This window comes from Triticum urartu, chromosome 1, assembly GCF_003073215.2.
Source record: "Triticum urartu cultivar G1812 chromosome 1, Tu2.1, whole genome shotgun sequence".
Classification (NCBI taxonomy): Eukaryota; Viridiplantae; Streptophyta; class Magnoliopsida; order Poales; family Poaceae; genus Triticum; species Triticum urartu.
This window is the reverse complement of record NC_053022.1, coordinates 127,879,077-127,905,069: the sequence shown is the minus strand read 5'-3', so window position 1 is coordinate 127,905,069 and position 25,993 is coordinate 127,879,077.

Here is a 25,993-nt window from a genome sequence, read left to right as displayed (position 1 = left end):
GCTTGCTTTCAACCACGCTCTGAGGAATATGATGAGCTTTGAAGTCTTGACGGAATTCATCCCAGGTAATCACACGACCTCCTCTAGAATCTTTGTGCTGCTGAAACCATTCTGCAGCTTGATCTTTGAGTTGGAAGGAGGCAAACTTGACAAAGTCCTCGGGCCTGACGTTACAGCACTCGAAATGCTTGCATATGTCCATGAGCCAATCATCAGCGTTTGTTGCCTCAACACAATTGCTGAAGGTCTTTGGCTGGTTAGCAAGGAACTGGTTGAGTGTAGCAAACTGATTCTGATTGTTGCCCTGGCCCTGGTTCCCTTGGTTGCGCTCTTGAAGAAGTTGCATGATTAGCTGCGTGTTTGCATTGGTAGCGGCCATCACAGCTTGCCATGCCTCCGGAGGTGGAGGTGGTGGTGGCGGATCAGGATTCAGAGTCGTGCGCATTGGAGGAGCCATCCTGAAGAGGTTAACATCCGTTAGCACATTGACAGACAATTATTGAAGCTGAATCAAACGGGTTGAAATTGCAACATATAGTCTTCACATCCGAACAAAATGAAAAAATGCATTCCAGTTGAAATGGTCACATATCCATAAATTGAGAAGCCACTTAGAATTGAGGTAGAAGAAAAACAACAAGGTACAGACAAGAACGAATACTTGGTGAGGATTACCCAATCCCAAACCAAATATCCGCGGAAGAAGAACTAGAGCTACAAGAATTCCCACCTATGAAACTCCCGAACCTTTCCGGTTATGCAATCAGGTGTTGGGGATACAGGGGAAGCATAATATCTCACCCAAATCTAGCAAATCCTACATCCAGCTGTATCCATCCTTCAACACATAACCGAGAAAAACTTCGGAAATCATCTACCTCAACCTTCGAAAAGCATTCGTTATACAAGTTATGGCAATACTCCCGAACTCCCACCCCAGTACTAGGTGGCATCAAAGTTATCTCACCAACAACTGCATAAAAGAGATTTTCGATGTCGACGAAACTCAGGTATTCCAGAATCTCAACGATAAAATTGTGACGAAAACACCTCAGAGCTCAACTCCCCGGGACACTGCCACAACCCCTAAATGACAGGAGGCACCAAGAACAATGTTCTCGTCACAAATCGATCGGAATGATTCCAAGATACCCGCGTGATCCTAAATTTTTTTTAGTGAAATTTGAGAAGAGAAGAGTCAAAACTCTACGTCAGGATGCCTTACCAGAGTGATGAAGGGACTGGGGAGTAAAAAGAATTCCTAAACTCTCTGATATATAATCCTAAATGACTCAAAACATTTTTTTCTAGACTCAACAACGCCAACGATTCGATCAAGCAGGGGGCTCCTAAGGTCGGGGAAGGCTCTGATTACCAACTTGTAATGCCCTCGATGCAGCTATATCTCCTACGTGTCGAAGCACGACTTAGAGGCATAACCGCATTGAAAGCAATGTTGCAAGTAAGGTAATATTCACAACAACCCATGTAAATAGATAAAAGGGGAAAGGATACATAGTTGGCTTACACTCGCCACGTCACACAAATACATGAATAGCATTACAAACATCCAATACACTCGTGGTCCGACTACGGTACCAAAATAAAGATCAACCCCCACATGCGACACGGTCCCCGATCACCCCAACTGGGCACCACTACTGATCATCTGGAAAAGACACATAGTAACGACGTGAGTCTTCATCGAACTCCCACTTGAGCTCAAGCGCATCATCTAGAGCGGTATCATCGGTCCCTGCATCTGGTTTTGGAAGTAAACTATGAGTCACGGGGACTCAGCAATCTCGCAACCTAGCGATCAATTCTATTTAAGCTTATAGGTAAAGGCAAGGTAATATGTGGAGCTGCAGCAAGCGACTAGCATATATGGTGGCTAACCTGTTCGCAAAAGAGAGCGAGAAGAGAAGGCAAAAGCACGGTCGAACAACTATGATCAAGAAGTGATCCTAGAACAACCTACGTCAAGCATTACTCCAACACCGTGTTCACTTCCCGGACTCCGCCGAGAAGAGACCATCACGGTTACACACACGGTTGATTCATTTTAATTAAGTTAAGTTTCATATTATCTACAACCGGACATTAACAAATTCCCATCTGCCCATAACCGCGGGCACGGCTTTCGAAAGTTCAAATCCCTGCAGGGGAGTCCCAACTTAGCCCATCACATGCTCTCACGGTCAACGAAGGATATTCCTTCTCCCGAGACATTCCGATCAGACTCGGCATCCCGGTTACAAGACATCCTCAGCAATGGTAAAACAAGTCCAGCAACACCGCCCGAATGTGCCGACAAATCCCGATAGGAGCTGCACATATCTCGTTCTCAGGGCACACTCAGATGAGCCAGACGTCGGGTAGGCCAGCCCAGAGTTTCCCCTGGTAGCCCCGGACATCGCTCAGTTGGACCAACACTTAGAGAAGCACTAGCCCAGGGGGTTAAAATAAAGATGACCCTTGAGTTCGCGAAACCCAAGGGAAAAGGCTAGGTGGTGAATGGTAAAACCAAGGTTGGGCATTGCTGGAGGAGTTTTATCCAAGGCGAACTGTCAAGGGGTTCCCATTATAACCCAACCGCGTAAGGAACGCAAAATCCGGGAACATAACACCGATATGACGGAAACTAGGGCGGCAAGAGTGCAACAAAACACTAGGCAAAAGGCCGAGCCTTCCAACCTTTACCAAGTATATAGGTGCATTAAGATAAACAAGGTAATATAGTGATATCCCAACAATAAACAATGTTCCAACAAGGAACGATCTCCAATCTTCACCTGCAACTAGCAACGCTATAAGAGGGGGTGAGCAAAGCGGTAACATAGCCAATCAACAGTTTGCTAGGACATGGTGGGTTAGAGGTTTGACATGGCAATTTCGGAGGCATGATAATCAAGTGGTAGGCATCATAGCATAGGCATAGCAAAAGAGCGAGCATCTAGCAAGCAAAGGTATAAGTGATTTCGAGGGTATGATCATCTTGCCTGCAAAGTTGTCAGAGTTGACTTGATCCTTGTAAGCAAACTCAACGGGCTCCTCGTTCACGAACTCGTCTCCCGGCTCTACCCAAACAAGGACAACAAGCAAAAGGAACACAATCAACCACGTGCAATACTCAAACAATAGGATGCAAACATGGTATGATATGCGGGATGCGGTATGCGATGCATATGCAAGATTTGACAAGGAATGATTGAACCTGGCCTCAACTTGGAAATCCAAGAGTGCCACTGGAAAGGTGAGGTGATTTCGGTTGAAATCGATATAAAGATCACCGGAATCGGATGCACGGTTTGGAAATGGCAAGCAAAACAAATATGGAACCGGTCTGTGATAATCAGCAAATGGTCAACTAAATGCATCAAGAAAAATATGCTACAACCCTCAAACATAACAACAAAATACATGGCAGGGATCCACTCATGATGCTTGACAAAAGATGAACAGTGAGCTACGGCTAAATCATCCATTAACAGGTTCAAACAAGCATGGCAAAAGTGCAATTGATAACAGGTTTTAGACTTAGTGAAATTAACACAAGTTTGGAATTTATTATCAGGAAGCACACTTTAGAGCATGAAAACTACATGTTACATGAACTTAACATGGCAAAGCAAGGCATGGCATGAAGCTACTCAAAGCACTTAACAAAAGTCCCTTAGTTACCTTGAGCCAAAAGGGATCAAAAAATACAATTGCAAGCATGTGAACATGGCAAAAACATAAACAGATCTCAGACTTAGTGAAAAACTGGAGCATGCAAATCAGTTAACGAGTAGGCATGTTTACGAGCTCGATGCATTCATTACAGAGCATGGCATGACAAAATAAGAATACACCCATCAAGAATACATATCATAGAATCTAGACATGGCAAGAACAACAACATAGCATGCACATATCAATAGCAACATCCTCGGCAAAATCGCTAAACATGTCAACAATCTGCCAGGATTAACTTTATAGTAGAAGTAGAGCTTGATTGACTCAATCTAGGGTGCTCCATAGATGCAAACAAAGACATGGATGGATAGAGCAACACAATGTTAACAAATCATCCTTACTGATCATCCTCAAAAGAGGCACAGATCACTAGGAAAACAACATGAACATATGGCATAACGACAAAATCAGGACAAGGACTTGGTGAAATTCTAAGTCCCTAAAATCAGCATTACCGATTACGCTACTTTGCAAGCTTGTGATAGTCACCACAAATATCACAAAAATACATGGCAAGCACATCTGTAAACATGGCATGGCATATGACAAAACACATGTAGAGCTCAGGATCATAGCATGCACACATTAATCATGGCAAAAATGACAAAATGCCATTTGATGAAACAGATCTGACAAATTCCTCACATAGTCCTCTTCCAAGAGCATTTCGGGCATCAAGATGAGCTCAAATGAAAATGATGCAGTGAGATGAAACGATGTACTCGTCGAGGCGAACATTTTGATATGCTACACACACAAATCGGAGCTACGGATACAGAGTTATAGGATGCCAAAGTTTGCAAAAAAAATTAGGGTCCGGGGATGAAAAGTCAACCGTCTCCCGGTCCAGATCTGGATCTGGCGCGATTCTCGAGGTTCGACGGGGTACTGTTCGCCGTAGTAACCGCGGGGCTCGCCGGAGGAAGGGGAGCTCACCGGGGCAGGGAGAGGTAGGCGGCGTAGCTTGCCGGAGCGACAACGGCGGTGGCCGGGCGGCGCGGCGAGGTCCGAAGAGGACGGCGGCGAGGTCGGGCGTCGCCACCGGTGAGGGACACGGCGGCCGGCGCGGCGCCGGAGCTCGGCCGGCGCGGAGTGCACCGGCGCGGTAGGCGGCAAGGCAACGTGCGAGGCTGGCGGCGCGGGGGGCCGGCTCGGGCCGGGAGGGCCGGTGACGGGCCCGAGCGGGCTGCGGCAGTGACGGCTGGTTGGAGCCACGTGGCATCTCCCGGTTGGCCGGGCACAGCGGTGCGGGGCGTGTCCGGCGGGAGCGGACACGTCCGGCGGCGGAAGAGACGAAAATTTAGGGTTAGGGAGGTTTTGGATCCGGAATTTTCCGGGAGGAGGCCTTTTTATAGATAGGAGGAGCTAGGAGGCTCCAAATTGAGCACGGTTTGCGGCCACGCGATCGTGATCGAACGCTCTAGATGATGGAAAGGTTTTTGGTGGGTTTTGGGCCAAATTGGAAGGGTTTTGGGCTGCAACACAAACGAGGCCTTTTCGGTCCCTCGGTTAACCGTTGGAGTATCAAACGAAGTCCAAATGGCACGAAACTTGACAGGCGGTCTACTAGTAGTAAACCAAGGCCGCATGACAAGTCTCGGTTCAATCCGGAAATGTTTAACCCCCACACACGAAAATAGGTAGAAAGGGGCACCGGAGGAGATAGGAGCGCCGGAATGCAAAACGGACAACGGGGAAAATGCTCGGATGCATGAGACGAACACATACGCAAATGCAATGCACATGATGACATGATATGAGATGCATGACAAAGGCAACAACACACAGAGACAAAAACCCGAACCCGAGAAAAATAAAATAACTTAGGCCGGAAACGGCAAGAGTTGGGATACATATAAGGTAAATTACATCCGGGGTGTTACAGATGTGGAGCATGAAATCCTATATCCATACCGTGGGATCGGTTGTCCCGTCGTATGATTAAATATTGACGGGTTTGAATCCTTCGGGGAATTCATGATCCATTACTTCATCGGTGAAGCAAAGCGGGTGTGCGGCGCCTCTATGTTGGGCCACACTGCGGCGTAACTCCGAAGGAGTCCCATTGTGGTTTTCGGCTCGGTCATGGCGAGGTGTGACACGTCCGAATAGGTAACCATCGTCGCGTGTCGAAGCATGCTTTCGCCATCCGTAGATCGGTCTTGCGTTTCCTGCTCTATTGGCCAAGTCCCTCTGCGGGTTGGATGGGTAATCCTGACCTGCGTTGTTCTTGCCTTTACAGCGAGGTGGGGTGGTCTGGTGTTCGGCTTGAGTTGCCTCTTTATCCGGACAGAGTTGCCAGCGACCTGCCGCATTGTGTGACGATGGTATGGGCTCCAACGCCTTGTCATCGGACTAGTATACCGATCTGTGCTTTGGGTAGCTTTTGGCTAGGCCACTAAGGCCGTATTCTTCGGTGACCAGGACTTCGGTCCATCTGTCATTGAGTATGTCTTGGTCAGCTTGAAGCTGCTGATGCTTCTTCTTCAGGCTCCTTGCCATAGCTATCAGCCCGTGCTTGAAGCGCTCCTGATCGAGGGGCTCTTCGGGTACGATGAAGTCTTCGTCGTTGAGGCTTACCTCATCTTCAGAGAGAGGAAGGTAGTTGTCATCCTCCGAACCGTCGCTGGGCAGGGCCTATTCGTCGGGGCTGGCTTGCCCGTTTTCCTGTTCCTCCTGCTCGGATGTTGCTCCCACAGGGTCTTCATTGCTTTCGGTGCCGTCCGGAGTACTATTTTATCCAGTGCCATTGTTGCTGCGGCGTGACTTGGGGCGGAATTTGGGGCGCTGGAACTTAGACTGTGACTCAGGAGTTTTAACTGGATCTCCCTTGTCTTTGTCGCGAGGCTTTTTAAGTGTATCGATCATGTACACGTCATGTGAAGGGGTGGCCATCTTGCGCCTGATGACTGGCGGGTCTTGGCCTTGCTCCTTAGCTGCATCGTCGTCTGTACCGTCAATGTCTGCGGAGCCAGGAGTGGGCATGTCGGTTAAGTCCTCGATAGTGGCTATGAAGTGGGTGGCGGGTGGGAAACGAAATTCTTCGTCGTCAGCCCCTAGTTCGAACCGGACATAGTTCGGCTGCGAGTCTCCCGTGAGTGACAGGTTCTTTAAAGAGTTTAGCACATCGCCCAAAGGTGAGTGCTGAAAAACGTCTGTGGCACTGAATTTGAAGATCGATAACTGATCAAGCTCGGTATCCGCAAGCGTACACGATCCGGAACTTATAGCCAGAGACGAGTCCGGAGTTCCGTTGGTGCGAATATTGCAGGGTGTCGAGTTTGCATGCGGCTCTAGCGCCGCGGACTTTGTGGCCTCGAACGGCATGATCTGCTCTGGTTCTGAGGCCATTGCAGCAACATGAGCCATCTCCTGAATCTGGTCCGATGACAGATTTAAGTCATGTTTATCGGGGCGAGGAAGAGGGATCGATGAGGTCTCAAATCCATTGAAGATTGAATCTCCACGGATATCCGCGATGTAGTTCAAGCTTCCAAATCTGACCTGGTGGCCAGGGGCGTAGCTGTCGATCTGCTCCAGATGGCCAAGCGAGTTGGCCTTCAGTACGAAGCCACCGAACATGAAAATCTGTCCAGGGAGGAAGGTTTCTCCTTGGACAGCATCACTGTGGATGATTGAAGGGGCCATCGAACCTTTCGTCGATGGCATAGTGGAACTCTCAATGAAAGCACCAATGTCGGTGTCAAAACCGGCGGATCTCGGGTAGGGGGTCCCGAACTGTGCATCTAGGATCGATGGTAACAGGAGAAGGGTGACACAATGTTTACCTAGGTTCGGGCCCTCTCTATGGAGGTAATACCCTACGTCCTGCTTGATTGATCTTGATGAATATGGGTGTTACAAGAGTTGATCTACCATGAGATTGTAATGGCTAGACCCTAAAAGCCTAGCCCGTATGACTATGGTAATGAGTATATCCTTTCCGGACTAACCCCTCCGGTTTATACAGACACCAGGGGGGTCTAGGGTTTACGCAGAGTCGGTTACATAAGAAGGAATCTTCATAATCGGTCGCCAAGCTTGCCTTCCACGCCAAGGAGAGTCCAATCCGAACATAGGTATAGTCTTCGGTCTTCAAGTCTTCACATCAGGCCGGACCCCCGAGGACCCCTTATTCCAGGACTCCCTCAGCTGCCCAGGTGCCCACGAGGCACCAGGGCGCGCCCACCCCCTGGGCGCGCCCTGGTGGCTTGTGGGGACCCTGGCCAGCCTCCGATGCCCATCTTATGGTATATAAGCCCATTTTCCCAAGAAAAGATAAAGAGAGGACTTTCGGGATGGAGCACCGCCGTCTCGAGGCATAACCTGGGTAGGAGCACTTCTGCTCTCTGGCGGAGCGATTCCTCCAGGATACTTCCCTTCGGGAGGGGAAATCGAAGCCATTGTCATCACCAACAATCCTGTCATCGTGGGAGGACCAATCTTCGTCAACATCTTAACTAGCACCATCTCATCTCAAACCCTAGTTCATCTGTTGTATTCAATCTTTGGAATCAACATCTTCACTAGCACCATATCATCTCAAACCCTAGTTCATCTGTTGTATGCAAGGCATCTTATGATGTGTATTACCGAGAGGGCCCAGAGATACCTCTCTGATACTCAGAGTGACAAATCCTAATCTCGATCTATGCCAACTCAACAAACACCTTCGGAGATACATTTAGAGCATATTTATGATCACCCAGTTACGTTGTGAAGTTTGATAGCACACAAGATATTCCTCCGGTATCCAGGAGTTGCATAATCTCATAGTCAAAGTAATATGTATTTGACATTAAGAAAACAATAGCAATAAACTGAATGATCAATATGCTAAACTAACGTATGGGTCTTGTCCATCACATCGTTCTCCTAATGATGTGATCCCATTATCAAATGACAACACATGCCTATGGCTAGGAAACCTTAACCATCTTTGATCAACGAGCTAGTTGATACGTCCATTTTGCATCATGCTTTTATATTGATATTTATTGCATTATGAGCTGTTATTACACATTATATCACAATACTTATGCCTTTTATCTCTTATTTTATAAGGTTTACATGAAGAGGGAGAATGTCGGCAGCTAAAATTCTGGACTCAAAAAGGAGCAAATATTATAGACCTATTCTGCACAACTCCAAAAGTCCTGAAACTTCACGGAGAATATTTTTGGAATATATAAAAAATATTGGACGAAGAAAGCACCAGAGGGGGCCACATGCCAGCCACAAGGGTGGAGGGCGCGCCCTACCACCCAGGGTGCGCCCCCCGTCCTTGTGGGCCACCAGGCAGGCCCCCGATGTCTATCTTCTACTATATGGTGTGTTTTGACCTGGAAAAAATCAGAAGGAAGCTTTCGGGACGAAGCGCCATTGTCTTGAGGCGAAACCTGGGCAGAACCAATCTAGGGCTCTAGCAGAGCTGTTCTGCCGGGGAAACTTCCCTCCGGGAGGGGGAAATCGAAGCCATCGTCATCACCAATGATTCTCTCATCGAGAGGGGGTCAATCTCCATCATCATCTCCACCAGCACCATCTCCTCTCAAACCCTAGTTCATCTCTTATATCTGATCTTTGTCTCAAAACCTCAGATTGGTACATGCGGGTTGCTAGTAGTGTTGATTACTCCTTGTAGTTGATGCTAGTTGGTTTATTCGGTGGAAGATCATATGTTCAGATACTTAATGATAACTAATACTCCTCTTATTATGAACATGAATATGCTTTGTGAGTAGTTACGTTTGTTCCTGAGGACATGGGAGAAGTCTTGTTATAAGTAATCATGTGAATTTGGTATTCGTTCGATATTTTGATGAGATGTATGTTGTCTCTCCTCTAGTGGTGTTATGTGAACGTTGACTACATGACACTTAACCATGATTTGGGCCTAGGAGAAGGCATTGGGAAGTAATAAGTAGATGATGGGTTGCTAGAGTGACAGAAGCTTAAACCCTAGTTTATGTGTTGCTTCGTAAAGGGTTTATTTGGATCCATATGTTTCATGCTATGGTTAGGTTTACCATAATTCTTCTTTCGTAGTTGCGGATGCTTGCGAGAGGGGTTAATCATAAGTGGGAGGCTTCTCCAAGGAAGGGCAGCACCCAAGCACCGGTCCACCCACATATCAAATTATCAAAGTAACGAACGCGAATCATATGAGCATGATGGAAACTAGCTTGACAATAATTCTCATGTGTCTCGGAAGCGCTTTGCTTTATATAAGAGTTCGTCCAGGCTTGTCCTTTCCTACAAAAATTATTGGTCCACCTTGTTTACTTTTGTTACTTGTTACCCGTTACGAATTATCTCATCATACAACTATCTGTCATCGATAATTTCAGTGCTTGCAGAGAATACCTTACTGAAAACTGCTTGTCATTTCCTTCTGCTCCTCGTTGGGTTCGACACTCTTACTTATCGAAAGGACTATGATAGATCCCCTATACTTGTGGGTCATCAATACTCTTTTCTGGTGTCGTTGCCGGGGAGTGAAGCGCCTTTGGTAAGTGGAATTTGGTAAGGAAACATTTATATAGTGTGTGCTGAAATTTACTGTCACTTGTCACTATGGAAAATAATCCTTTAAGGGGCTTGTTTGGGGTATCTTCACATCGACCGGAAGAGCAAAGAGTTTCTCCTCAACGCACTGCACCTAATGAAAATATTTATTATAAAATTCCTTCAGGTATGATAGATAAACTACTAGCTAATTCTTATGCAGGAGATGGAACATTACATCCCGATATGCACCTAATCTATGTGGATGAAGTTGGTGGATTATTTAAGCTTGCGGGTATGCCCGAGGATGTTGTCAAGAAGAATGTCTTCCCTTTATCTTTGAATGGAAAGGCACTGACATGGTATAGGCTATGTGATGATATTGGATCATGGAACTACAACCGTTTTAAATTGGAATTTCATCATAAGTTTTATCCTATGTATCTAGTTCATCGTGATCGGAATTATATATATAATTTTTGGCCTCGTGAAGGAGAAAGTATCGCTCAAGCTTGGGGATGCTTAAGTCAATGTTATATTCATGCCCCAATCATGAGCTCTCAAAATAAATTATTATTCAAAAAAATTATGCTCGGCTTTCTCATAATGATCGATCCATGCTCGATACTTCTTGTATTTGTTCTTTTATGAAGAAGGATATTGAATTAAAATGGGAGCTATTGGAAAGAATTAAACACAACTCTGAAGATTGGGAACTCGATGAAGGTAAGGAGTCAGGTATAAACCTTAAGTTTGGTTGTGTCAAATCTTTTATGGATACTGATGTTTTTTCATGATTTTAGCACTAAATATGGACTTGACTCTGAGATAGTAGCTTCTTTCTGTGAATCTTTTGCTACTCATGTTGATCTCCCTAAGGAGAAGTGGTTTAAATATCATCCTCCCATTGAAGTTAAAGTAGTTGAACCTATTAAAGTTGAAGAAGAAACTATTACTTATAATGTTGATCCTATTGTTCCTACTGCTTATATTGAGAAACCACCTTTTCCTGTTAGAATAAAGGAACATGCTAAAGCTTCAAATGAGGTTCATAAGAGTTATACTAGAACACCTACACCCCCTGAACAAATTAAAGTTGAACATATTATTGTTATGGTTAAAGATCTCTTGGTCGATAATATTGAAGGGCATGTTATTTATTTCTGTGATGAAGCTGCTAGAATTGCTAAACCTGATACTAAAGATAAACATAGACCTGTTGTTAGCATGCCTGTTGTTTCCGTTAAAATAGGAGATCATTGTTATCATGGTTTATGTGATGTGGGTGCTAGTGTGAGTGCAAGTCCTTATACCTTATACCAAGAAATTATGAATTATATTGCACCTGCTGAGATAGAAGATATTGATGTTACTATTAAGCTTGCCAATAGAGATACTATATCACCAATTGGGATTGTTAGAGATGTTGAAGTCTTGTGTGGGAAAATTAAATACCCTATTGATTTTCTTGTTCTTGGTTCTCCACAAGATGATTTTTGTCCCATTATATTTGGTAGACCTTTCTTGAATACTGTTAATGCGAAGATAGACTGTGAGAAAGATATTGTTACTGTTGGTCTAGGGGATATGTCTCATGATTTTAATTTCTCGAAATTTCGTAGACAACCCCATGATAAAGAATTTCCTAGCAAGGATGAAATTACTAGTGTTGGTTCTATTGCCATGCCTCCTACTGATCCTTTATAACAATATTTGCTAGATCATGAAAATGGTATGTTTATGAATGGAAGAAGGGAAATAGACGAAATATTCTTTAATCAAGGGCCTGTGTTGAAACACAATTTGCCTGTTGAAATCCTTGGGGTTCCTCCTCCACCCAAGGGTGATCCCGTGTTTGAGCTTAAACAATTACCTGATACTCTAAAATATGCTTATCTTGATGAAAAGAAGATATATACTGTTATTATTAGTACTAACCTTTCAGAGCATGAAGAAAAAAATATTGAAAACTCTGAAGAAGCACTATGATGTACTCTTGATGATCTTAATGGCATTAGTCCCACTCTATGTTAGCACAAAATTAATTTGGAGCCCGATGCTAAACCAGTTATTGGTCACCAACGAGGTTAAATCCCAAGATGAAAGAAGTGGTAAGAAATGAAATACTAAAGCTTCTGGAGGCAGGTATAATCTATCCTATTGCTGATAGTAGATGGGTAAGTCATGTTCATTGTGTCCCTAAGAAGGGAGGTATTACTGTTGTTCCTAATGATAAGAATGAATTGATTTCACAAAGAATTGTTATAGGTTATAGAATGGTAATTGATTTTCTCAAATTGAATAAGGCTACTAGAAAAGATCATTACCCTCTACCTTTTATTGATCAAATGCTAGAAAGATTATCCAAACATACATATTTTTGCTTTCTAGATGGTTATTCTGGTTTCTCTCAAATACCTGTGTCAAAAGAGGACCAAGAAAAGACCACTTTTACTTGCCCTTTCGGTACCTTTGCTTATAGGCGTATGCCTTATGGTTTATGCAATGCACCTGCTACCTTTAAAAGATGTATGACTGCTATATTCTCTGATTTTTGTGAAAAGATTGTTGAGGTTTTCATGGATGTTTTGTTCATTTATGGAACTTCTTTTGATGTTTTCTTAAGCAACCTTGATCGAGTTTTGCAGAGATGTGAAGAAACTAATATTGTCTTGAATTGGGAGAAGTGCCACTTTATGGTTAATGAAGGTATTGTCTTGGGGCATAAAATTTCTGAAGGAGGTATTGCGGTTGATGAAGCTAAAGTAGATGCTATTGAAAAGATGTCGTGTCCTAAATATATCAAAGGTATAGGAAGTTTCCTTGGTCATGTTGGTTTCTATAGGAGGTTTATTAAAGACTTCTCTAAAATTTCTAGGCCTATCACTAGTCTCTTGCAAAAAGATGTTCATTTTGTTTTTGATGATGATCGTGTAGAAGCATTTGAAATACTTAAGAAAGCCTTGATTTTTGCACCTATTGTTCAACCGCCTAATTGGAATTTACCCTTTGAAATTATGTGTGATGCTAGTGATTATGATGTTGGTGTTGTTCTAGGACAAAGAGTTGATAAGAAATTGAATGTTATTCATTATGCTAGTAAAACTCTAGACAGTGCCCAGAGAAATTATGCTACTATTGAAAAAGAATTTTTAGCAGTTGTATTTGCTTGTGATAAGTTCAGATCTTATATTGTTGATTCCAAAGTAACTGTTCATATTGATCATGCTGGTATTAAATATCTTATGGAAAATAAAGATGCTAAACCTAAACTTATTAGATGGGTTCTCTTGTTACAAGAATTTGATTTGCATATTATTGATAGAAAGGGAGCTGAGAACCTTGTTGCAGCCAACTTGTCTAGGTTAGAAAATGTTCTTGATGGCCCACTGCCTATTGATGATAGTTTTCCTGAGGAACAATTAGCTGTCATAAATGCTTCTTGTAATACTCCATGGTATGCTGATTATTCTAATTACATTGTTGCTAAATTTATACCACCTAGTTTCACATACGAGCAAAAGAAAAAGTTTTTCTACGATTTAAGACATAACTTTTGGGATGACCCACACCTTTATAAAGGAGTAGATGGTGTTATTAGACGTTGTGTGCCTGAGCATGAATAGGACCAGATCCTATGCAAGTGCCACTCCAAGTCTTACGGAGGACACCACGCTGGAGATAGAACTGCACACAAGGTATTGCAATCTGGGTTTTATTGGCCTACTCTCTTTAAAGATGCTCGTAAGTTTGTCTTGTCTTGTGATGAATGCCAGAGAATTTGTAATATTGGTAGGAGTCAGGAAATGCCTATGAATTATTCACTTGTTATTGAACCATTTGATGTTTGGGGCTTTGATTATATGGGACCTTTTCCTTCCTCTAATGGGTATACACATATTTTAGTTGTTGTTGATTAAGTTACTAAGTGGGTAGAAGCTATTCCAACTAGTAGTGTTGATCATAACACTTCTATTAAAATGCTTAAAGAAGTTATTTTTCCGAGGTTTGGAGTCCCTAGATATTTAATGCCTGATGGTGGTTCACATTTTATTCATGGTGCTTTCCGTAAAATGCTTGCTAAGTATGATGTTAACCATAGAATTGCATCTCCATATCGTCCTCAGTCTATTTGTCAAGTAGAATTGAGCAATAGAGAGATTAAATTGATTTTGAAAAAGACTGTTAATAGATCCAAAAAGAATTGGTCTAAGAAACTTGATGATGCATTATGGGCTTATAGATCTACTTATAAAAATCCTATGGGTATGTATCCGTACAAAATGGTTTATGGAAAAGCTGTTGGGGAACACAGTATTTCAAAAAAATTACCTACGATCATGCAAGATCTATCTAGGAGATTGATACGTCCATTTTGCATCATGCTTTTATATCGATATTTATTGCATTATGGGCTGTTATTACACATTATGTCACAATACTTATGCCTATTCTCTCTTATTTTACAAGGTTTACATGGAGAGGGAGAATGCCGGCAGTTGGGATTCTGGGCTGGAAAAGGAGCAAATATTAGAGACCTATTCTGCACAGCTCCAAAAGTCCTGAAACTTCACGGAAGACGTTTTCCAAATATATAAAAATTACTGAGAGCAAGAACCTCACCAGGGGGCCACACCCTGCCCACGAAGGTGGGGGCGCGCCCTACCCCCTGGGCGCGCCCCCCTACCTCGTGGGCCCCCTGGTGGCCCTCCAGTGGCCATCTTCTGCTATATGAAGTCTTTCGATGGGAAAAAAATCATAAGCCTTCTTCTCGGATGAAACTCCGCCACCACGAGGCGGAACCTTGGCAGAACCAATCTAGGGCTCTGGCAGAGCTGTTCTGCCAGGGAAACTTCCCTCCCGGAGGGGGAAATCATCGCCATCGTCATCGCCAACGCTCCTCTCATCGGGAGAGGGCAATATCCATCAACATCTTCATCGGCACCATCTCCTCTCAAAACCCTAGTTCATCTCTTGTATCCAATTCTTGTCTCCAAGTCCAGGATTGGTGCTAGTAGGTTGCTAGTAGTGTTAATTACTCCTTGTAGTTGATGCTAGTTGGTTTAATTGGTGGAAGATCATATGTTCAGATCCTATATGCATATTAATACCCCTCCGATTATGAACATGTTTATGCTTTGTGAGTAGTTACTTTTGTTCCTGAGGACATGGGAGAAGTCTTGCTATTAGTAGTCATGTGAATTTGGTATTCGTTCGATATTTTGATGAGATGTATGTTGTCTCTCCTCTAGTGGTGTTATGTGAACATCGACTACATGACACTTCACCATCGTTTGGGCCTAGAGGAAGGCATTGGGGAGTAATAAGTAGATGATGGGTTGCTGTAATAAGTAGATGATGAGATGTATGTTGTCTCTCCTCTAGTGGTGTTATGTGAACATCGACTACATGACACTTCACCATCGTTTGGGCCCAGAGGAAGGCATTGGGGAGTAATAAGTAGATGATGGGTTGCTAGAGTGACAGAAGCTTAAACCCTAGTTTATGTGTTGCTTCGTAAGGGGCTGATTTGGATCCATATGTTTCATGCTATGGTTAGGTTTACCTTAATACTTTTGTTGTAGTTGCGGATGCTTGCAATAGAGGTTAATCATAAGTGGGATGCTTGTCCAAGTAAGGGCAGTACCCAAGCACCGGTCCACCCACATATCATATTATCAAAGTACCGAACGCGAATCTTATGAACGTGATGAAAACTAGCTTGACGATATTCCCATGTGTCCTCGGGAGCGCTTTTCTCTATATAAGAGTTTGTCCAGGCTTGTCCTTTGCTACAAATAGGATTGGGCCACCTTTCTGCACTTTATTTACCTTTGTTACTGGTTGCTCGTTACAAATTATCCTATCACAAAACTCTCTGTTACCACTTATTTCAGTACTTGCACAGAATACCTTGCTGGAAACCACTTATCATTTCCTTCTGCTCCTCGTTGCGTTCGACACTCTTACTTATCAAAAGGACTACGATATATCCCCTATACTTGTGGGTCATCAGATATGCATAGCAACGAGAGGGGAGAGTATGTCTGCATACCCTCATAGACCAAAAGCGGAAGCGTTTAGTAACGCGGTTGATGTAGTCGAACGTCTTCGCGATCCAACCGATCCAAGCACTGAATGTACGACACCTCCGCATTCAGCACACATTCAGCTCGATGACGTCCCTCGATCTCTTGATCCAGTTGAGGACGAGGGAGAGTTCTGCAACACGACGGTGTGGCGACGGTGATGATGAAGTTATCGGCGCAGGGCTTCGCCTAAGCACTATGACGATATGACTGGGGTGTGTAACTGTGGAGGGGGGCACCGCACATGGCTAGGACAACTGATCATGTGTGTTCTAGGGTGCCCCCTTCCCCACGTATATAAAGGAGAGAGGAGGGGAGGGCCGGCCGGCCCCTAGGGCGCGCCCAAAAGGGGAGTCCTACTATCACTCCTAGTCTTAGTAGGATTCCACCAAAAGGGACAGAGGGGAGGAAGGAGAGGGAGAGGGAGTAGGAAAGGGGGGCGCCGCCCCCCTTCCCTTGTCCAATTCAGACTGCAAGGGGGGCATGCGGCCTGCCCTAGCTGCCCTCCTCTCTCTCCAATAAGGCCCATGGTGGCCCATTAGTTCCCCCGGGGGGTTCCGGTAACCCCTCAGGCACTCCGTTTTTACCCGAAACTATCCGGAACACTTCCTATGTCCGAATAACATGGTCCAATATATCAATCTTTATGTCTCAACCATTTCGAGACTCCTCGTCATGTCCATGATCTAATCCAGGACTCCGAACAAACTTCGTTACATCAAATCACATAACTCATAATACAAATCATCATTGAACGTTAAGCATGCGGACCCTACGGGTTCGAGAACTATGTAGACATGACCGAGAAACATCTCCGGTCAATAACCAATAGCGGAACCTGGATGCTCATATTGACTCCTACATATTCTACGAAGATCTTTATCGGTCAAACCGCATAACAACATACGTTGTTCCCTTTGTCATCGGTATGTTACTTGCCCAAGATTTGATCGGCGGTATCATCATACCTAGTTCAATATCGTCACCAGCAAGTCTCTTTACTCATTCCTAATGCAACATCCCATGGCTAACTCATTAGACACATTGCTTGCAAGGCTCATAGTGATGTGCATTACCGAGAGGGCCCAGAGATACCTCTATGATACATGGAGTGACGAATCCTAATCTCAATCTATGCCAACTCAACAAACTCCATCGCAGACACCTATAGACCATCTTCATAATCACCCAGTTACGCTGTTTCATTTGAGATCACACAAGGTGTTCCTGCGGTATTCGGGAGTTGCATAATCTCATAGTCTGGGGAACATGTATAAGTCATGAAGAAAGCATTAGCAGAAAAACTAAACGATCATTATGCTAAGCTAACGGATGGGTCTTGTCCATCACATCATTCTCTAATGATGTGGTCCCATTCATCAAATGACAACACATGTCTATGGCTAGGAAACTTAACCATTTTTTATTAACGAGCTAGTCAAGTAGAGGCATACTAGGGACACTCTGTTTGTCTATGTATCCACACATGTACTATGTTTCCGGTTAATACAATTCTAGCATGAATAATAAACATTTATCATGATATAAGGAAATATAAATAACAACTTTATTATTGCCTCTAGGGCATATTTCCTTCAGTCTCCCACTTGCACTAGAGTCAATAATCTAGATTACATAGTAATGATTCTAACACCCATGGAGTCTTGGTGCTGATCATGTTTTGCTCGTGAGAGAGGCTAAGTCAATGGGTCTATAACATTCAGATCCGTATGTATCTTGCAAATCTCTATGTCTCCCTCCTTCACTTGATCGTGGATGGAATTGAAGCGTCTCTTGATGTGATTGGTTCTCTTGTGAAATCTGGATTCCTTTTCCAACGCAACTGCACCAGTATTGTCACAAAAGATTTCCATTGGACCCGATGCACTAGGTATTACACCTAGATCGGATATGAACTCCTTCATCCAGACTCCTTCATTTGCTCCTTCCGAAGCAGCTATGTACTCCGCTTCACACGTAGATCCCGCCACGACGCATTGCTTAGAACTGCAACAACTGACAGCTCCACCATTCAATAAAAATACGTATCTGGTTTGTGACTTAGAGTCATCTGAATCAGTGTCAAAGCTTGCATCGACATAACTGTTTACGACGAGCTCTTTGTCACCTCCATAAACGAGAAACATATCCTTAGTCCTTTTCAGGTATTTTAGGATGTTCTTGACCGTTGTCCAGTGATCCACTCCTGGATTACCTTGGTACCTCCCTGCCAAACTTATGGCAAGGCACACATCAGTTCTGGTACACAGCATTGCATACATGATAAAACCTATGGCTGAGGCATAGGGAATGACTTTCATTTTCTATCTATCTTCTGAACTGGTCGGGCATTGAGTCTGACTCAACTTCACACCTTGTAACACAGGCAAGAACCCTTTCTTTGCTTGATCCATTTTGAACTTCTTCAAAACTTTATCAAGTTATGTGCTTTGTGAAAGTCCAATTAAGCGTCTTGATCTATCTCTATAAATCTTGATGCCCAATATATAAGCAGCTTCACCGAGGTCTTTCATTGAAAAGTTCTTATTCAAGTATCATTTTATGCTATTCAGAAATTCAATATCATTTCCGATCAGCAATATGTCATCCACATATAATATCAGAAATGTTACTGAGCTCCCACTCACTTTCTTGTAAATACAGGCTTCTCCAAAAGTCTGTATAAAACCATATGCTTTGGTCACACTGACAAAGCGTATATTCCAACTCCGAGAGGCTTGCACCAGTCCATAAATGGATTGCTGGAGTTGGCACACTTTGTTAGAACCTATTGGATCGACAAAACCTTCTAGTTGTATCATATACAACTCTTCTTTAATATATCCATTAAGGAATGTAGTTTTGACATCCATTTGCCAAATTTCATAATCATAAAATGCGGCAATTGCTAACATGATTCGGACAGACTTAAGCATCGCTACGGGTGAGAAGGTCTCATCGTAGTCAACTCCTTGAACTTGTCGAAAACCTTTCACAACAAGTCAAGTTTGTAGACAGTAATATTACCATCAATGTCAGTCTTCTTCTTGAAGATCCATTTATTCTCTATGGATTGCCGATCATCGGGCAAGTCAACCAAACTCCACACTTTGTTCTCATACATGGATCATGTCTCAGATTTCATGGCCTCAAGCCATTTCGCGGAATCTGGGCTTGTCATCCCTTCCTCATAGTTCGTAGGTTTGTCATGGTCAAGTTACATGACTTCCAGAACAGGATTACCTTACCACTCTGGTGTGGATCTTGCTCTGGTTGACCTACGAGGTTCATTTGTAACTTGATCAGAAGTTTCATGATCATCATCATTAGCTTCCTCACTAATTGGCGCAGGAATCACTGGAACTAATTTTTGTGATGAACTACTTTCCAATAAGGGAGAAGGTACAATTACCTCATCAGGTTCTACTTTCCTCCCACTCACTTCTTTCGAGAGAAACTCCTTCTCTAGAAAGGATCCACTCTTAGCAACGAATATCTTGCCTTCGGATCTGTGATAGAAGGTGTACCCAACAGTCGCCTTTGGGTATCCTATGAAGACACATTTCTCCGATTTGGGTTCGAGCTTATCAGGTTGAAGCTTTTTCACGTAAGCATCGCAGCCCCAAACTTTAAGAAACGACAACTTGGGTTTCTTGCCAACCACAGTTCATATGGTGTTGTCTCAACGGATTTCAATGGGGCCCTATTTAATGTGAATGCAGCTGTCTCTAAAGCATAACCCCAAAACGATAGTGGTAAATCAGTAAGAGACATCATAGATCGCACCATATCTAATAAAGTGCGGTTACGACGTTCGAACACACCATTACGTTGTGGTGTTCCAGGTGGCGTGAATTGCGAAACTATTCTGCATTGTTTCAAATGAAGACCAAACTCATAACTCAAATATTCACCTCCACGATCAGATCGTAGACACTTAATTTTCTTGTTACGATGATTTTCCACTTCACTCTGAAATTCTTTGAACTTTTCAAATGTTTCAGACTTATGTTTCATCAAGTAGATATACCCATATCTGCTCAAATCATCTGTGAAGGTCAGAAAATAACGATACCCGCCGCGAGCATCAACATGCATCGGACCGCATACATCAGTATGTATTATTTCCAGTAAGTCTGTTTCTCGCTCCATTGTTCCGGAGAACGGAGTCTTAGTCATCTTGCCCATGAGGCATGGTTCACAAGCATCAAGTGATTCCAAAAGCCCATCAGCATGGAGTTTCTTCATGCGCTTTACACCAATATGACCTAAACGGCAGTGCCACAAATAAGTTGCATTGTCATTATTAAACTTATATCTTTTGGCTTCAATACTATGAATATGTGTATCACTAGTATCGAGATTCAATAAAATAGACCACTCATCAAGGGTGCATGACCATAAAAGATATTACTCATATAAATGGAACAACCATTATTCTATGATTTAATTGAATAACTGTCTCGCATCAAACAGGATCCAGATATAATGTTCATGTTTAACGCCGGCACTAAATAACAATTATTTAGGTCTAAAACTAATCCCGAAGGTAGATGTAGAGGTAGCATGCCGACCACGATCACATCGACTTTGGAACCATTTCCCATGCGCATCGGCACCTCGTCCTTAGCCAATCTTTGCTTAATCCACAACCCCTGTTTCGAGTTGCAAATATGAGCAACAAAACTAGTATCAAATACCCAGGCGCTACTGCAAGCATTAGTAAGGTACACATCAATAACATGTATATCAAATATACCTTTCACTTTGCCATCCTTCTTATCCGCCAAATACTTGGGGCAGTTCCGCTTCTAGTGACCAGTCCCTTTGTAGTAGAAGCACTCGGTCTCAGGCTTAGGTCCAGACTTGGGCTTCTTCACTTGAGAAGCAACTTTCTTGCCGTTCTTCTTGAAGTTCCCCTTCTTCCCTTTGCCCTTCTTCTTGAAACTAGTGGTCTTGTTGACCATCAACACTTGATGCTCCTTCTTGATTTCTACCTCCGCAGCTTTTAGCATTGCGAAGAGCTCGGGAATTGTCTTATCCATCCCTTGCGTATTATAGTTCATCACGAAGCTTTTCGTAGCTTGGTGGTAGTGATTGAAGAACCCTGTCAATGACACTATCATCAGGAAGATTAACTCCCAGTTGAGTCAAGTGGTTGTGGTACCCAGACATTCTGAGTATATGTTCACTGATAGAACTATTCTCCTCCATCTTGCAGCTATAGAACTGTAGTGACCTGACCTCAAACGGTCAAGCCTCTATGTTTCAGTGTCATCCCTAGATCGGTAATGTTGACACACACAGTACTTGAAGGATTTATAACAAAGTAGCAATCACACACTTATTACATCGAATGTCTCAGAAGAGAACTTATTACAATAAATATGGCTTAAGGCCATCTAATACGATAACAGCGGAAGACTTGGAAGATAAAGTGAGTCCATCAACGACAATGGCATTGCTGAGTGCATGACAACGACCTATCGCACCTTTACTCGTCGTCTGAAAAGTCTGCAACATAATACGTTGCAGCCCGAAATGGGTCAGCACATGGAATATGCTGGCAAAATAACACAGTAGAGCAATGAACAGATAAATGCTATCACTATATGCATATATGGCTGGTGGAGGCTCTATGGTTATATGTTTTTGCGAAAAGCCAATTTTTTCCTACAACAAAGGAATAAACTTTATTTTAACTATCATGGTAGTTGAAACACTGAGAATGGTACCCCCGCCCCATCTCAATCCCAATTGAAAGTAATTATCAACCCAACAAATTAGATTAAAGTGATGAGATGCAAAAAGATAATCCAAGTACTAGATACTCAAGATGTCTATAACCAGGGACACGGCTAACCATGATTACTTTGTACACTCTGCAGAGGTTTGCGCACTTTTCTCCACAAGACTCGATCTCCTCCGTTGGATTTTTAAACACCCACAATGCGACTATATCTCCCACGTGTCGGGGCATGACTTAGAGGCATAGCCGCATGGTAGGCATGTCACAAGAGGGGTAATCTTTACACATCCCATGTACTGAATAAGAAAGGGATAAAGAGTCGGCTTACAATCACCACTTCACACAATACATAAATATATCATACATCATCCAGAATACAATCAAGGTCCCACTATGGAACCAAAATAAAGAAAGACCACCCCAAATGCTAGATCCCCGATCGTCCCAACTGGGCTCCTCTACTGATCATCCGGAAAAGAAACATAGTAACGGCCCGAATCCTCGTTGAACTCCCACTTGAGTTCGGTAGCGTCCCCTGCACTGGCATCATCGGCACCTGCATCTATTTGGAAGTATCTGTGAGTCACGGGGACTCAGCAATCTCACACCCGTGAGATCAAGACTATTTAAGCTTAAAGGTAGGAAAGGGGTAGAGAGGTGGAGCTGCAGCAAGCACTAGCATATATGGTGGCTAACTTACGCAAAAGAGAGCGAGAAGAGAAGCAAAGCACGGTCGAGAAGCTAATAGTGATCAAGAAGTGATCATGAAGCTACTTATGTTCAAGCATAACACGAGACCGTGTTCTCTTCCTGGACTTCGCCGAAAAGAGACCATCACGACTACACATGAAGTTGATTCATTTTAATTAAGTTAAGTGTCAAGTTTTCTACAACCGGATATTAACAAATTCCCATCTGCCCATAACCGCGGGCACGGCTTTCAAAAGTTCAAAACCCTGCTGGCGTGTCCCAACTTAGCCCGTCACAAGCTCTCACGGTCAACGAAGGATATTCCTTCTCCCAGGACGACCCGATTAGACTCAGAATCCCGGTTACAAGACATTTTGACAATGGAAAAACAAGACCAGCAAGACCACCCGGCTGTGCCGACAAATCCCGATAGGAGCTGCACATATCTCGTTCTTAGGGCACACCAGATAAGCTATGTGTACAGGAACCAACATAACCCAAGTTGCCAAGGGACGGTCCCGCACGGTGCTCTAGTTTGGACTAACACTCAGAGGAGCACTGGCCCGGGGGTTTAAAATAAAGATGACCCTTGAGTCTGCGGAACCCAAGGGAAAAAGGCTTAGGTGGCAAATGGTAAAACCAAGGTTGGGCCTTGCTTGAGGAGTTTTATTCAAGGCGAACTGTCAAGGGGTTCCCATTATCACCCAACCACGTAAGGAATGCAAAATCAAGGAACATAACACCGGTATGACAGAAACTAGGGCGGCAAGAGTGGAACAAAACACCAGGCATAAGGCCGAGCCTTCCACCCTTTACCAAGCATATAGATGCATTAAAGTAAACAAGATGGAACAAACTTCATGTTCCAACATGGAACAAACTTCATCTTCACCTGCAACTAGCAACGCTATAAGAGGGGCTGAGCAAAGCGGTAACATAGCCAAACAACGGTTTGCTAGGAAAGGTGGGTTAGAGGCTTGACATGGCAATATGGGAGGCATGATATAGCAAGTGGTAGGTATCGCGACATATCAATAGAGAGAATAACTAGCAAGAAAAGATAGAAGTGATTTCGAGGGTATGGTCATCTTGCCTGCAATGTTCTCAGAGTTGACGAAAGCTTGATCCTCGTAAGCATACTCAACAGGTTCCTCGATCACGTACTCGTCTCCCAGCTCTACCCAAAGCAAGAACACAAGCAAAGAAAACAACAATCAACCATGGTGCAATGCACAAGCAACATGATGCAAAACATGGCATGATATGCGAGATGTGATATGCAATGCATATGCGTGCTCCGGAAGGAAAAGATTGATCAAGGCATCAACTTGGCAAACCAAGTGTGCCTCTGGAAAAATGATATGATTTTGGTCGAAATCGATATAAATATCACTGGAATCGGATGCACGGTTTGCAAATGTCAAGCAAAACAAGAATGGCACAATTCTACGATTAACAGCACGATGCCATCTAGAATGCAACAAGAAACTAAGCTACTGCACTCCAACAAAGCAACAAAGCATATGGCAGTGATCTACTCAAGATGCTTGACAAAACATGAACACTGAGCTACGGCTAAATCACACAAGAGCAGGTTCAAACAAGCATGGCAAGAGTGCAAAAGATATCAGCTTCACAGACTTAGTGAAAATACTAACATGTCAGGAATAATATCAGGAAGCAATGTTTAGAGCAAGCAAACAACATGCTACAGGGAATTATCATAGCAAACAAAGGCATGGCATGAATCTACTAAATGCATAGAACAAAAGTCCCTTACTGGTCATGAGCCAAAAAAGGAACAGAAGATATGATGGCACCCATGTAAACGTAGCAAGTTTTATTAACAGATTCAGACTTAGCAGAAAACTGAGCATGGCATAAACAGAGTTATGAAGGCATCTTTGCCAGCTCGATTCACTCACCACAAGGCATTTCATGACAAAAAAAGCATAGCATAAGCAAGAATACATGTTCATTAAGCTAACCATTGCAAGATCAAGTTCATAGCATGCATGGATCAACTACAACAACCATGGCAAAATTGATTAACATGTAAAAAATCTGCCAGGAACATTTTATAGCAAAAGTAGAGCAAGATTGAGACATGCTAGGGCACTCCATAATTGCAAACAGGGCCATGGATGGATAGAGCATAACCATATTTCCAAAGCATCCTTACTGAAGCAACTCAAAACAATCATGGATCTCACTGTAGCATCATGTTAACATGGCATAAAAATAACAACAGGAAAAGGACTTAGCAAAATCCTAAGTCCCTGAAATCATCAATATCACAAAGGCTACTTTGCATGCTTGTGATAGTCACCACATTGATCACAAAAATACATGGCAAACAGCCATGTAAAGATGGCATGGCATGGATCAAAACACATGTAGAGCTTATGTTCATATGAAGCACCCATCAAATGTGACAAAAATGACAAATCCTCATAATCTGCTAAGTAACAGGAGCTAACATTTTATAGCACTCTTTCATCAATGATTTGGGCACTCATATTAACTCAAACAAGCATGCCACAATGTAATAAATGAATAGCACATCATGATGAACATTTTGATATATTATACGCACAAAACGGAGCAGCACACATGAAGTTATGGCATGATGAACAGGGCCTGAAAATGTTAGGGGGAAAAGGACTTAGTGGAAATCACCTCGCCCAGATCTAGGGTTGACCCGCGACGCGTTCTACGAGGATGGCCGGAGTGCTCGCTGGAGAAGTCGTCGGAGAGGAAGATGGAGCTAGAGAAGGACGAGCGGCGCCGGATCCAGGTCGGGGACGACGAAGGCGGCGAGCTGCGGGCGGAACACGACCGGGCGGCGCACGGGCGAAGGGCGGCGCGGCGGACGAGTCGCTGCGGTGGCAGGCGGTGCGGAAGCCGAGGCCAGCGCCGCCGGGAGGCTGCGGCGGCGGCGGAAGGGCGCCGGGGCGCGCGGGCGAAGCGCGGCGGCTCGGGGAAGACGCAGGCGAAGGAGCGCGGCGGCTCGGGCCTCGCGGGCCCGCTGCGGGCTCGCGGGCCGGTGGAGCAGAGTGGCGGGGGGGAGACACGTGTCGCCCTCTGACTGGTCACGGGCAGCGGCGGGTTTCGTCCGGTGGCGGCGGGGGCGATTAGATTTAGGGTTTGGACCCGAATTTGGAGGAGGGTGCACATATTTATAGGTAGGAGGAGGTAGGAGTGTCCAAATGGAATG